A 10,338-nucleotide genomic window follows, 5' to 3' on the forward strand; every position below is an offset into this window, starting at 1 on the left:
GAATATAGAGAGAGACAGACAGGGAGGGAAGAGTGGGACCAGAACCAGCCTTCGGGGAGAGAGGCCTCTCAAACCCAAATGAGCTTGTCAGCAGTACTCCAGTCCTCAACCAAGAGGAGAACAGTGTGCACAAAGTCCTACACAGTCATTTCTATTATTCACTCACATAACGAACAATCGCCCCCCCTGTGGACCGAGGTGTTTTCCAGTCATTTCCGGTGTAATATTTTCAAGGTTGCTTGAAATTCAACGTCTTTTTAAAAAGACCCACGGGCTGTGTAGCCTGGCAGAGAGTTACTGGATGAACTCAGCCGTCAGTCAGTCAGTCAGTCAGTCAGTCAGTCGGTAGCTCTGCGCCGTTCCTCTGTGTGTTACTACAGAGAACTAATATTAGCCTATGTGATTGCCTCAAATAGAGGAGAGAGCCCTCTCTCGCTCTCTCCCTTTTAGCAAGTTAATGAAGTCAAGGGGACCGGAATAGCGAAGCAGTTTGTTTAGAATATAAACGGAATCATTTTGCCTTTCAGTAATCTAGATGGTATGGAAAAAAACAAGCATTTCACTACACCAGCAATAAGATCTGCTAAATATGTGTATGTGACCAATAACATTTGATTTGAAACATTTTGCCCATCGAGCACCCATAGCTAGTTCCTGTAGCTAGTACCTATAGCTAGTACCCGTAGCTAGTACCTATAGCTAGTACCCATAGCTAGTACCCGTAGCTAATACCCGTAGCTAGTACCCGTAGCTAGTACCGTAGCTAGTACCCATATCTAGTACCCATAGCTAGTACCCATAGCTAGTACCCATAGCTAGTACCCATAGCTAGTACCCATAGCTAGTACACATAGCTAGTACACATAGCTAGTACACATAGCTAGTACACATAGCTAGTACACATAGCTAGTACACATAGCTAGTACACATAGCTAGGGCTACATGTATATGAAGAGGGACTTGAGTTAAACTAGAAAGGTGAGAGAGGACACTGGACAGAAGCTCAGGCGGGATAAAAGTGAGAAGCTGTGTTATATTGATGACAGGGCTGAGAGTCCAAGGGGCTGGGAAGGGACAAAAGCACCGCTCTTTTCTTCGCTGCAGGGGAGAGAAACTTTCTGAAGGACAAGAGGTTGGGAGGTCTACACTGCTCCTGTCCTGAGAGGGTTACGCAATCACACTGTCTTAAGCTCTGTCTAGACCACCGTACACAGCTCTGATGATACTTTGTTAAACTAGCCAGATGGTCATTTTAGAAAAACCCTACTAAAAAGGTCACAGACATCTGCACCTTCATCTCATAACCTGTCAACATGGCAGCCATATATACGATCATAGATATTCCACAGACGGCAATAGAACTAAGTGGCCACTATCACTTTTAATGAAGTGAAGTGATGGCATTCTCTCTTTGCAGTGGCAGTGATGGTGTTTATCTGAGGAAAAGGAGAGGAGGACAGATAGCGAGAGAGAGAGAGAGAGGAGAGGACAGATTGAACGAGAGAGAGAGAGAGAAGGAACGATAGATAGAGACAAGCGTAGAGAGAGAGGGGATGATAGAGAGAGCAAGAGAAAGAGAGAGCGTGGAGGATAGAGGGAGCGAGAGAGGGGATATTTAGCTAGCTAGAGAGAGAGAAAGAGGGGGGAGGACAGACAGACAGACAGACAGACAGACAGACATAGAGAGAGGGGGAGGGGCCGATAGCTAGAGAGAGGAGGAGAGGGAGACAGCGCCAGAGCGAGAGAGAGGGGAGGATAGATAGAGAGAAAGAGAGCGAGAGAGGAGGAAAGATGGAGAAAGGTAGAGAGAAAGAGGGAAGGATAAATAGAGGGGAGGATAGATTTTTTTAAAAATAGGATAAATAGAGAGAGAGAGAGAGGGGAGGATAGATGAAGAAATTAACCTGGAGAAGAGTCCCCTGAGCAAGCTGGTCCGGTCCTCTGTTCACAAACACAAATAGACCCCACAGAGCCCCAGGACAGCAACACAATTAGACCCAACCAAATCATGAGAAAACAAAAATAAAATGACTTGACACATTGGAAAGAATTAACAAAAAAACAGAGCAGACTAGAATGCTATTGGGCCCTAGGTACACAGTGGCAGAAAACCTGACCACTGTGACTGACCCAAAATGATGTGCAGACTCAGTGAGCATTTGCGACCTTTTGCCACATTTCAGGCTTCAAACATAAAGATATAAAACTGTATTTTTTGTGAAGAATCAACAACAAGTGGGACACAATCATGAAGTGGAACGACATTTATTGGATATTTCAAACTTTTTTAACAAATCAAAAACTGAAAAATTGGGCGTGCAAAATTATTCAGCCCCCTTAAGTTAATACTTTGTAGTGCCACCTTTTGCTGTGATTACAGCGGTAAGTCGCTTGGGGTATGTCTCTATCAGTTTTGCACATCGAGAGACTGACATTTTTTCCCATTCCTCCTTGCAAAACAGCTCGAGCTCAGTGAGGTTGGATGGAGAGCATTTGTGAACAGCAGTTTTCAGTTCTTTCCACAGATTCTCGATTGGATTCAGGTCTGGACTTTGACTTGGCCATTCTAACACCTGGATATGTTTATTTTTGAACCATTCCATTGTAGATTTTGCTTTATGTTTTGGATCATTGTCTTGTTGGAAGACAAATCTCCGTCCCAGTCTCAGGTCTTTTGCAGACTCCATCAGGTTTTCTTCCAGAATGGTCCTGTATTTGGCTCCATCCATCTTCCCATCAATTTTAACCATCTTCCCTGTCCCTGCTGAAGAAAAGCAGGCCCAAACCATGATGCTGCCACCACCATGTTTGACAGTGGGGATGGTTTGTTCAGGGTGTTGCTTTTACGCCAAACATAACGTTTTGCATTGTTGCCAAAAAGTTCAATTTTGGTTTCATCTGACCAGAGCACCTTCTTCCACATGTTTGGTGTGTCTCCCAGGTGGCTTGTGGCAAACTTTAAACGACACTTTTTATGGATATCTTTAAGAAATGGCTTTCTTCTTGCCACTCTTCCATAAAGGCCAGATTTGTGCAATATACGACTGATTGTTGTCCTATGGACAGAGTCTCCCACCTCAGCTGTAGATCTCTGCAGTTCCTCCAGAGTGATCATGGGCCTCTTGGCTGCATCTCTGATCAGTCTTCTCCTTGTATGAGCTGAAAGTTTAGAGGGACGGCCAGGTATTGGTAGATTTGCAGTGGTCTGATACTCCTTCCATTTCAATATTATCGCTTGCACAGTGCTCCTTGGGATGTTTAAAGCTTGTGAAATCTTTTTGTATCCAAATCCGGCTTGAAACTTCTTCACAACAGTATCTCGGACCTGCCTGGTGTGTTCCTTGTTCCTCATGATGCTCTCTGCGCTTTTGACGGACCTCTGAGACTATTACAGTGCAGGTGCATTTATACGGAGACTTGATTACACACAGGTGGATTGTATTTATCATCATTAGTCATTTAGGTCAACATTGGATCATTCAGAGATCCTCACTGAACTTCTGGAGAGAGTTTGCTGCACTGAAAGTAAAGGGGCTGAATAATTTTGCACGCCCAATTTTTCAGTTTTTGATTTGTTAAAAAAGTTTGAAATATCCAATAAATGTCATTCCACTTCATGATTGTGTCCCACTTGTTGTTGATTCTTCACAAAAAAATACAGTTTTATATCTTTATGTTTGAAGCCTGAAATGTGGCAAAAGGTCGCAAAGTTCAAGGGGGCCGAATACTTTCGCAAGGCACTGTACATAATATGACCTTTTAAATGTCTTTATTCTTTTGGAACTTTTGGAAGTGAAATGTTTACAGTACATTTTCTATTGTTTATTATCTATTTCACTTGCTTTGGCGATGTAGGCATATGTTTCCCCTAGCAATAAAGCCCTTCAATTGAATTGGAGAGACGGTATAATGGAGGCCCATTTGAATCGTTATAGAAAGAGGTAGTGGGCCATGCTGTAGAACTGCACAGCACAGCCCTGCAGATAAGCAACTCTATTTGTCCATTATTACGGCTGTAGAACAAGGCAGACAGGCTAACATGCTAACAAGCGACACTAATCTCTATGAGGCTTAAATGGATTCCTTTACAACAGTTCTGTTGTTGTCACCAACACGAACTCACACCCACCCACCTACCCACACAAATCCCCAATTACAATTAATTGGAGAGAAAACAAGTCACATTGATTATAGTATTATTATATTATTAACAGCGTGCAACAATGAAAGAGCGGAGGTTTCCTTATATCCCTACAAAACACTATGAGAAATTATAGGAAGAAGCCTATAACACTGTGGCCTGATGCTGAGAAATATGACCACATTGAAATTCATAGTCGTAGGCCTACATTCCCCCCTCCCCTCCAAAAGAAATCGATCCAAGTTTGACAGAGAATTTTCCTTCGCAAACCCCCCCCCTCAGCTCTTATCAGTAATTACAGCGGATTCACTGTTCTGTTCTCACAAATCATTTCCTGCCATTTAAATGTCACAACGAGTGTGACAGAGTGGAAAACAACACGGCTTCTCTTCTTCATCACATTTTACTGCTCGCTGCTGTGTGTGTGTGTGTGTGTGTGTGTGTGTGTGTGTGTGTGTGTGTGTGTTTGTGCATTTGTGCCATGCCTGGCCTCACCCTCAAATCAGCAAGGCTGTTGAAAGGTTACAAGGAGCTGCCTTGCCTATAATAAAAAAAAGCCCCAAGTCGCCTCACTCTCGACAGCTACAAATACATCCGTGACTTCAGCAAAATGGATCTAAGAACAGCATGGGGGGGGAACTGTTATCGCTCCATGTCAATGTCCTCACGTAATGCTACAACCATTTGACCAGTCGTAATGTTTTCCTCAGGCACACAATACAGCCTTTATCCACTTGACATGAGGGCACATCATACCAGGGCATAAAGAGAAAATATACATTACGCCCAGAGTATTTCAAACGCTGTGGGTGCATCATAATCAGTTAACCCAACTGTTATGGGTGGTGTGGAGAAGAAATCGACCCCGTTACATAGCGGGATATTCTTTTTGAGGATGTATCGTATCGTTGTGACAATATCGCGATATCATTGTTTTGCTAGTTTGCTGTACCTGCACCAAATCTCCAGTATAGCTTGTTCCCCATCTTTTTTAAATAGGGAGCCCATTTGTTTCCAGCACTTCTATTTCCATGACTGATCAAAACAAATGTTCTCATGGGTCTCTCTTGTCCGTCTGTAGCAGACATATGGTGAGCAATATGTTTGGAACATCGAATTGCAATAAAATTACAACACATAGAATCGTAAGAATTGTGAGAATTGCAATACATATCATATCGGCACACACTGTAAATATTGTGATAATATCGTATCGCGAGGTCCCTGGAAATTCCCAGCACTAATGGGGACTTAATTAATTGACTGTATAAAAGCCTTGGTCTTTAAGCTGCAAATACCTACAGTACATGTGTTCTGCATTATTGGGGCATCAACTAATAACACCATCCAAGACAAATGTATTGTTGTCGCTTTAAAAATCGCACAAATGTCCAGCAAAGTGAATAACAATCATTTCTCCTCCATGTCTGTTCCATGAGAACGTTTTATACAGCACAGTAGCAGGTCCCCATATTAGGGATAGTCTCATTATCATGATGAGGACTAGAAATGGCTCACTATGGAGGTTAAAGGTCAGAGAGACACATTAACTGATGGAGAGGCTTCACAAGTTCCCCTCAAATCCATAACCTCTATTTCTGACTACACTCTCCTCTCCCCTAATCCCTACTTGTCCAAAGCCAGACTAGCCATAGCATCCTTGTGCTCTAAAATCACTCATTTGTTGCCACTAGTCTGCTTTAAAGGGGCTTATAGAATCACAGAAAAGGCCTCTCGAATGTAGGTGGAGGGGACTTTTCGCTGGCCATCTCTGTGCCTATCGATGGAGAGGAGAGCTTGAGCACTTTTCAAAACATGTTTAGGTAGTCTATAGTCTCTAATTTATATATTTTTTTTAATCAAATGTTCAAATCTCCAAGGCTCTCAAAAATGTTAGGAATTTGTGCCTCTAGTGCAAATCAATAGGCTAATTGTGGACCTTTTTAGTGAAGAATTGTTTGTTTTCTATGATGTGTTTTGCTTTTCGTACATTGATGTGAATATTGATGTGTATAGTGTATATTAATATGTATATTGATGTGTATAGTGTATATTGATGTGTATGTTGATGTGTATAGTGTATATTGCTGTGTATACATGGCTCATCTGTAAAAGAGACCTTGGTCTCAGCATTACTCCCTATCAAAAACTTTTTTTTTTCTAAATAAAATGAAATACAATTTCAATCTACAATAAACAATTACAATAAACAAAGATGAATAAATTAAAGAATTTGATCAATTAACTATTAACTATACTTAAATCAGAAACATCTTTGATGGCATTGTTTCCAGTGATCCCAGTATTATTCATCAAAATATATTTATGCTCAAAGTGAATACCTCATCAAAGCTCTATTGACGTAAAACTACAAAGATAAATCTAACTACTGAAACGAAAAAGAATAAAAGACGCAATTTAATAAAAGCAATTGAACTATTCTACTCACCAACCAGAGACTCAACCAGGTTTATAAACGCACACAGTTTGCATAGAGCACTGCCCTTGGTAACACATTGAAACACCCAATAAGTCAATTGAGGATGTTTGGCGCCCGAGGCACTAACCACGAACCGTCAAAAGGCCAATAGGTTGACTGACTGAGAGGACATACATTTTTGTCCACTGGTGCTTTGCTTGGGGTGTGAAACTATTTGCCATATGTGATGTCTTAATTTCCTACTTTAAACCTGACCCAAGCTAAGCCAATCATGTTTTTGGTTATAGGGAAATGGAGAAAGTGTAATAGATTCATTTCAATGTACTAAACATGAAACCAAAAAGCGTTTAAATAACAGACAACAAAAGTGTTTGAATAAAAAAACAACTCCTGGACCAAAGGGAAGAGGCATTCAGCAGAGTTATACACGCTATAGCCTACATTAGTAATAACACATTTGACCTATGTTTAGGGATATAACATGTGGTTATGTCAAAAACATGTGGGTGAGGTTTTTTTCTAAAGGGACAGCAATCACTTTTAGGCCATAGGGCGGATTGTAGCCTAGCAGTAGAGTGTTGGTCCAATTAACAGAAAGGTTGCTGGTTTGAATCACCGTGCTACAAGGTGAAAAATCTGCCGGTGTGCCCTTGAGCAAGATACTTAATTGTAATTTGCTCCAGTGCCGCCATACTACTATGGCTGACCTGTAAAACAACACATTTCACTGCACCTATCAGGTGTATGTGACAATAGAATGTTTTTCCCCCTAATAACTTTGCCAAAGCATCCTGTTCATGGATGTATACAGCACTGTAGCCTATTGAGGGAAAGGTAAACTTGTATGCCCTTGTCCACACCTGCTGTGCCATGTATAGAATGCCCTTATGGAAAGTCAAACCACAGATGCAATTGCCATATAGGACCTCTTCTGGTATCAGAGAACTGTTATGTGGTGAAGAGGTGTTGCAAGGTTCCTTTCAAATAAAATTAAACCATCCCATGATCACAGAGATTTGACTGAAAGTTTCTAATAGGCCTAACAGTTATTTTATTTGGAATAAAGGCCAAATGATCCCCATGGTGATGCTAGGGGATGCTATCTCTGTCGTGATGGGAATAGCTGCCTTAACACTGCATGCGATGTGAAATCCAAAATACACTCGGAAGGTTTTTTTTTTTGTTGGGGGGGGGGGGGGGGGGTTATGCAATTTATTAAAGGGCATTAATATAAACAAAGCGTGTAGCCTAGGCTACTGCATTGACCAGAGTGGCTATTTGAACAGCTATGTAGACGGCAAACTATTGCCTACGTAGGATAATAGAATAAAACATGACTGATCTCGTATACAATAGATCATATAAGACGCCGGTACTTACAGTATCTGGGGCAACCAACGAGGAATTGTCCTTCTCACAGTTTGATCAATCTACAGTCCCTCGTCATAAGTCAAAACCCGCTCACTAGACACTTGACGGGTGATGTGTGTCCAGGCGCGCTTACGCTGAATACCACCGAGCACAACAATAGTGATGAACCGCAGCGAAACTTGGCAGGCAAAAAAAACAACATCTACGCAGCCAGAAAGAAAAATGAAGAGATGCACTGACTTCATTGGATAAAGAAATGTTGGAGCGATGCTGTTGCTTCCTTATTGGACACTAGTCAAACGATGCCCTTCCCGATTGGATAGGGGGGGGGGGGGGGGAAAAAATAGGTGGATACGAATAAATTGGACGTGATTGGTGAATTTTGACAAGTGAATTGCGCACGACGATTGGACGCAACCATCCGAATATTTTACTCTTTCCAAACGTGTAATTTATATTATTCTGATATTAAATGTCTTTATAGAGCATTCATAAAGGCGTTATGCACTATGCATAGATGCTTCTCAAATACTTTATTAGCAAAGTCATCATATATAAAGCATTCATAACAGTATAGACAATTACCTATGTATATTCTGAGGCATTATATGCCTTATCAGAGCCAATTTGCCCAGGACCTCATAAAAGGTTATAACGGGTTTATGAATGCTTCATTAATTGGGGCCATTATTCCTGGTGTGAAAAGTGGTAACACACTTACATTGTTAAATCAGCACCCTGAACTTCTGTTTGAAGTCCTTCAATGTAAAGAACTTATAGAGCAGAAATGTTTCTTCCATTGCCATGGCTGTGTTTATCTTAATTACGGTTCATCATTCTTAAGTGACGCATCCTCTCAATCATGTAGGCACATGCGCAAAATGGCAACGTTCCCTTCCCTCCACATAATCTTTAATTTTTCTATTTATTTAATTTCAGTTTAATTCAAGTGAAACTCCACAATTCTTTATAATAAATAACTATCTTTGAAGAGACCAGGCATAAATTATTGCATACTGAACAAAAAATATAAAGGCAACATGCAACAATTTGAAAGATTTTACTGAGTTACAGTTCATAAGGAAATCAGTAAGTAAAAAATAAATAAAAAAGTAATCTAATCTATAGATTTCACATGACTGGGAATACAGATATGCATCTGTTGGTCAAAAATACCTTAAAAAAAAAAAAGGTAGGGACATGGATCAGAAAACTTGTCAGTATCTGGTGTGACCACTTTTTTGCTCATGCAGCACAACACATTTCCTTCGCATAGAGTTGATCAGGCTGTTGATTGTGGCCTGTGGAATGTCGATCCCATTCTCTTCATTGGCTTGCGAAGTTGCTGGATATTGGCGGGAACTGGAACGCGCTGTCGTACACGTCGATCCAGAGCATCCCAAACATGCTCAATGGGTGACATGTCTGGTGAGTATGCAGGCCATGGGAGTATTGGGACATTTTCAGCTTCCAGGAATTGTGTACAGATCCTTTGTGACGTGATGAGGTTTGACCCAGGTGCAGAGAAAAGACCAGACGAGGAATCAGTGGTTAAGGACAAACATAATACTTTACTGAGAAACGGTAACCGAAGGATCACAGTAACACGGGAAAAACAACAAACACTAAGTCTCGAAAACTCACTTAGGAGACAAACGTACAGGGCAAACACTTCAAGCTTCTGCAAAGGACAACAGAAACGCACCTCCTTAAACAGGGAAATCATAATGACTAATAGGACACACCTGAATGTCATTAATGTCTCTAGGACGGTCTGTCGCCCTCTGGTGACAGGTGGAACCATGACATCCTTGCAACATGAGGCCGTGCATTATCATGCCGAAACATGCAGATGGCGGTGGATGAATGGCACAACAATGGGCCTCAGGATCTCGTCACGGTATCTCTGTGCATTCAAATTGTGTTTGTTGTCCGTAGCTTATGCCTGCCCATAACATAACCCCACCGCGGAGCACTGTTCACCACGTTGACATCAGCAAACCACTCGCCCACACAACGTCTGCGGTTTGTGAGGCCAGTTGGGCATACCGTACTGACAAATTCTCTGAAATGGCGTTGGAGGAGGCTTATGGTAGAGAAAGTAACATTAAATGATCTGGCAACAGCTCTGGTGGACATTCCTGCAGTCAGCATGCCAATTGCACAGTCCCTCAAAACTTGAGCCACTGTGGCATTGTGTTGTGTGACAAAACTGCACATTTTAGAGTGGCCTTTCATTGTCCCCAGCACAAGCTACACCTGTCAAGTGGATGGATTATCTCGGCAAATGAGAAATGCTCACTAACAGGGATGTTAACACATTTTTTCCCCCAGAGAATTTGAGAGAACTATGTTTTTAGTGCGCATGGAACATTTCTGCGATCTT

The 10,338-nt window shown here is 41.6% G+C and overlaps 1 protein-coding gene across 2 annotated transcripts in view; it reads right to left on the reverse strand.

Moving 5' to 3' along the window:
* Positions 1–8,245, reverse strand: part of LOC139413064 (double-stranded RNA-specific editase 1-like) — a 70,276-nt gene extending 62,031 nt beyond the window's left edge. Inside the window, exon 1 of one of the 2 annotated variants that reach the window (XM_071160092.1) lies at positions 7,962–8,245. The gene's annotated coding sequence lies outside the window, so the exon portion shown is untranslated. The remainder of the gene's footprint in view (positions 1–7,961) is intronic. The other variant, XM_071160093.1, reaches the window with a different exon arrangement.
* Between the last annotated feature and the right edge of the window lie 2,093 nt (positions 8,246–10,338).

The sequence above is a fragment of the Oncorhynchus clarkii genome, chromosome 7 (assembly GCF_045791955.1).
Source record: "Oncorhynchus clarkii lewisi isolate Uvic-CL-2024 chromosome 7, UVic_Ocla_1.0, whole genome shotgun sequence".
Taxonomy (NCBI): Eukaryota; Metazoa; Chordata; class Actinopteri; order Salmoniformes; family Salmonidae; genus Oncorhynchus; species Oncorhynchus clarkii.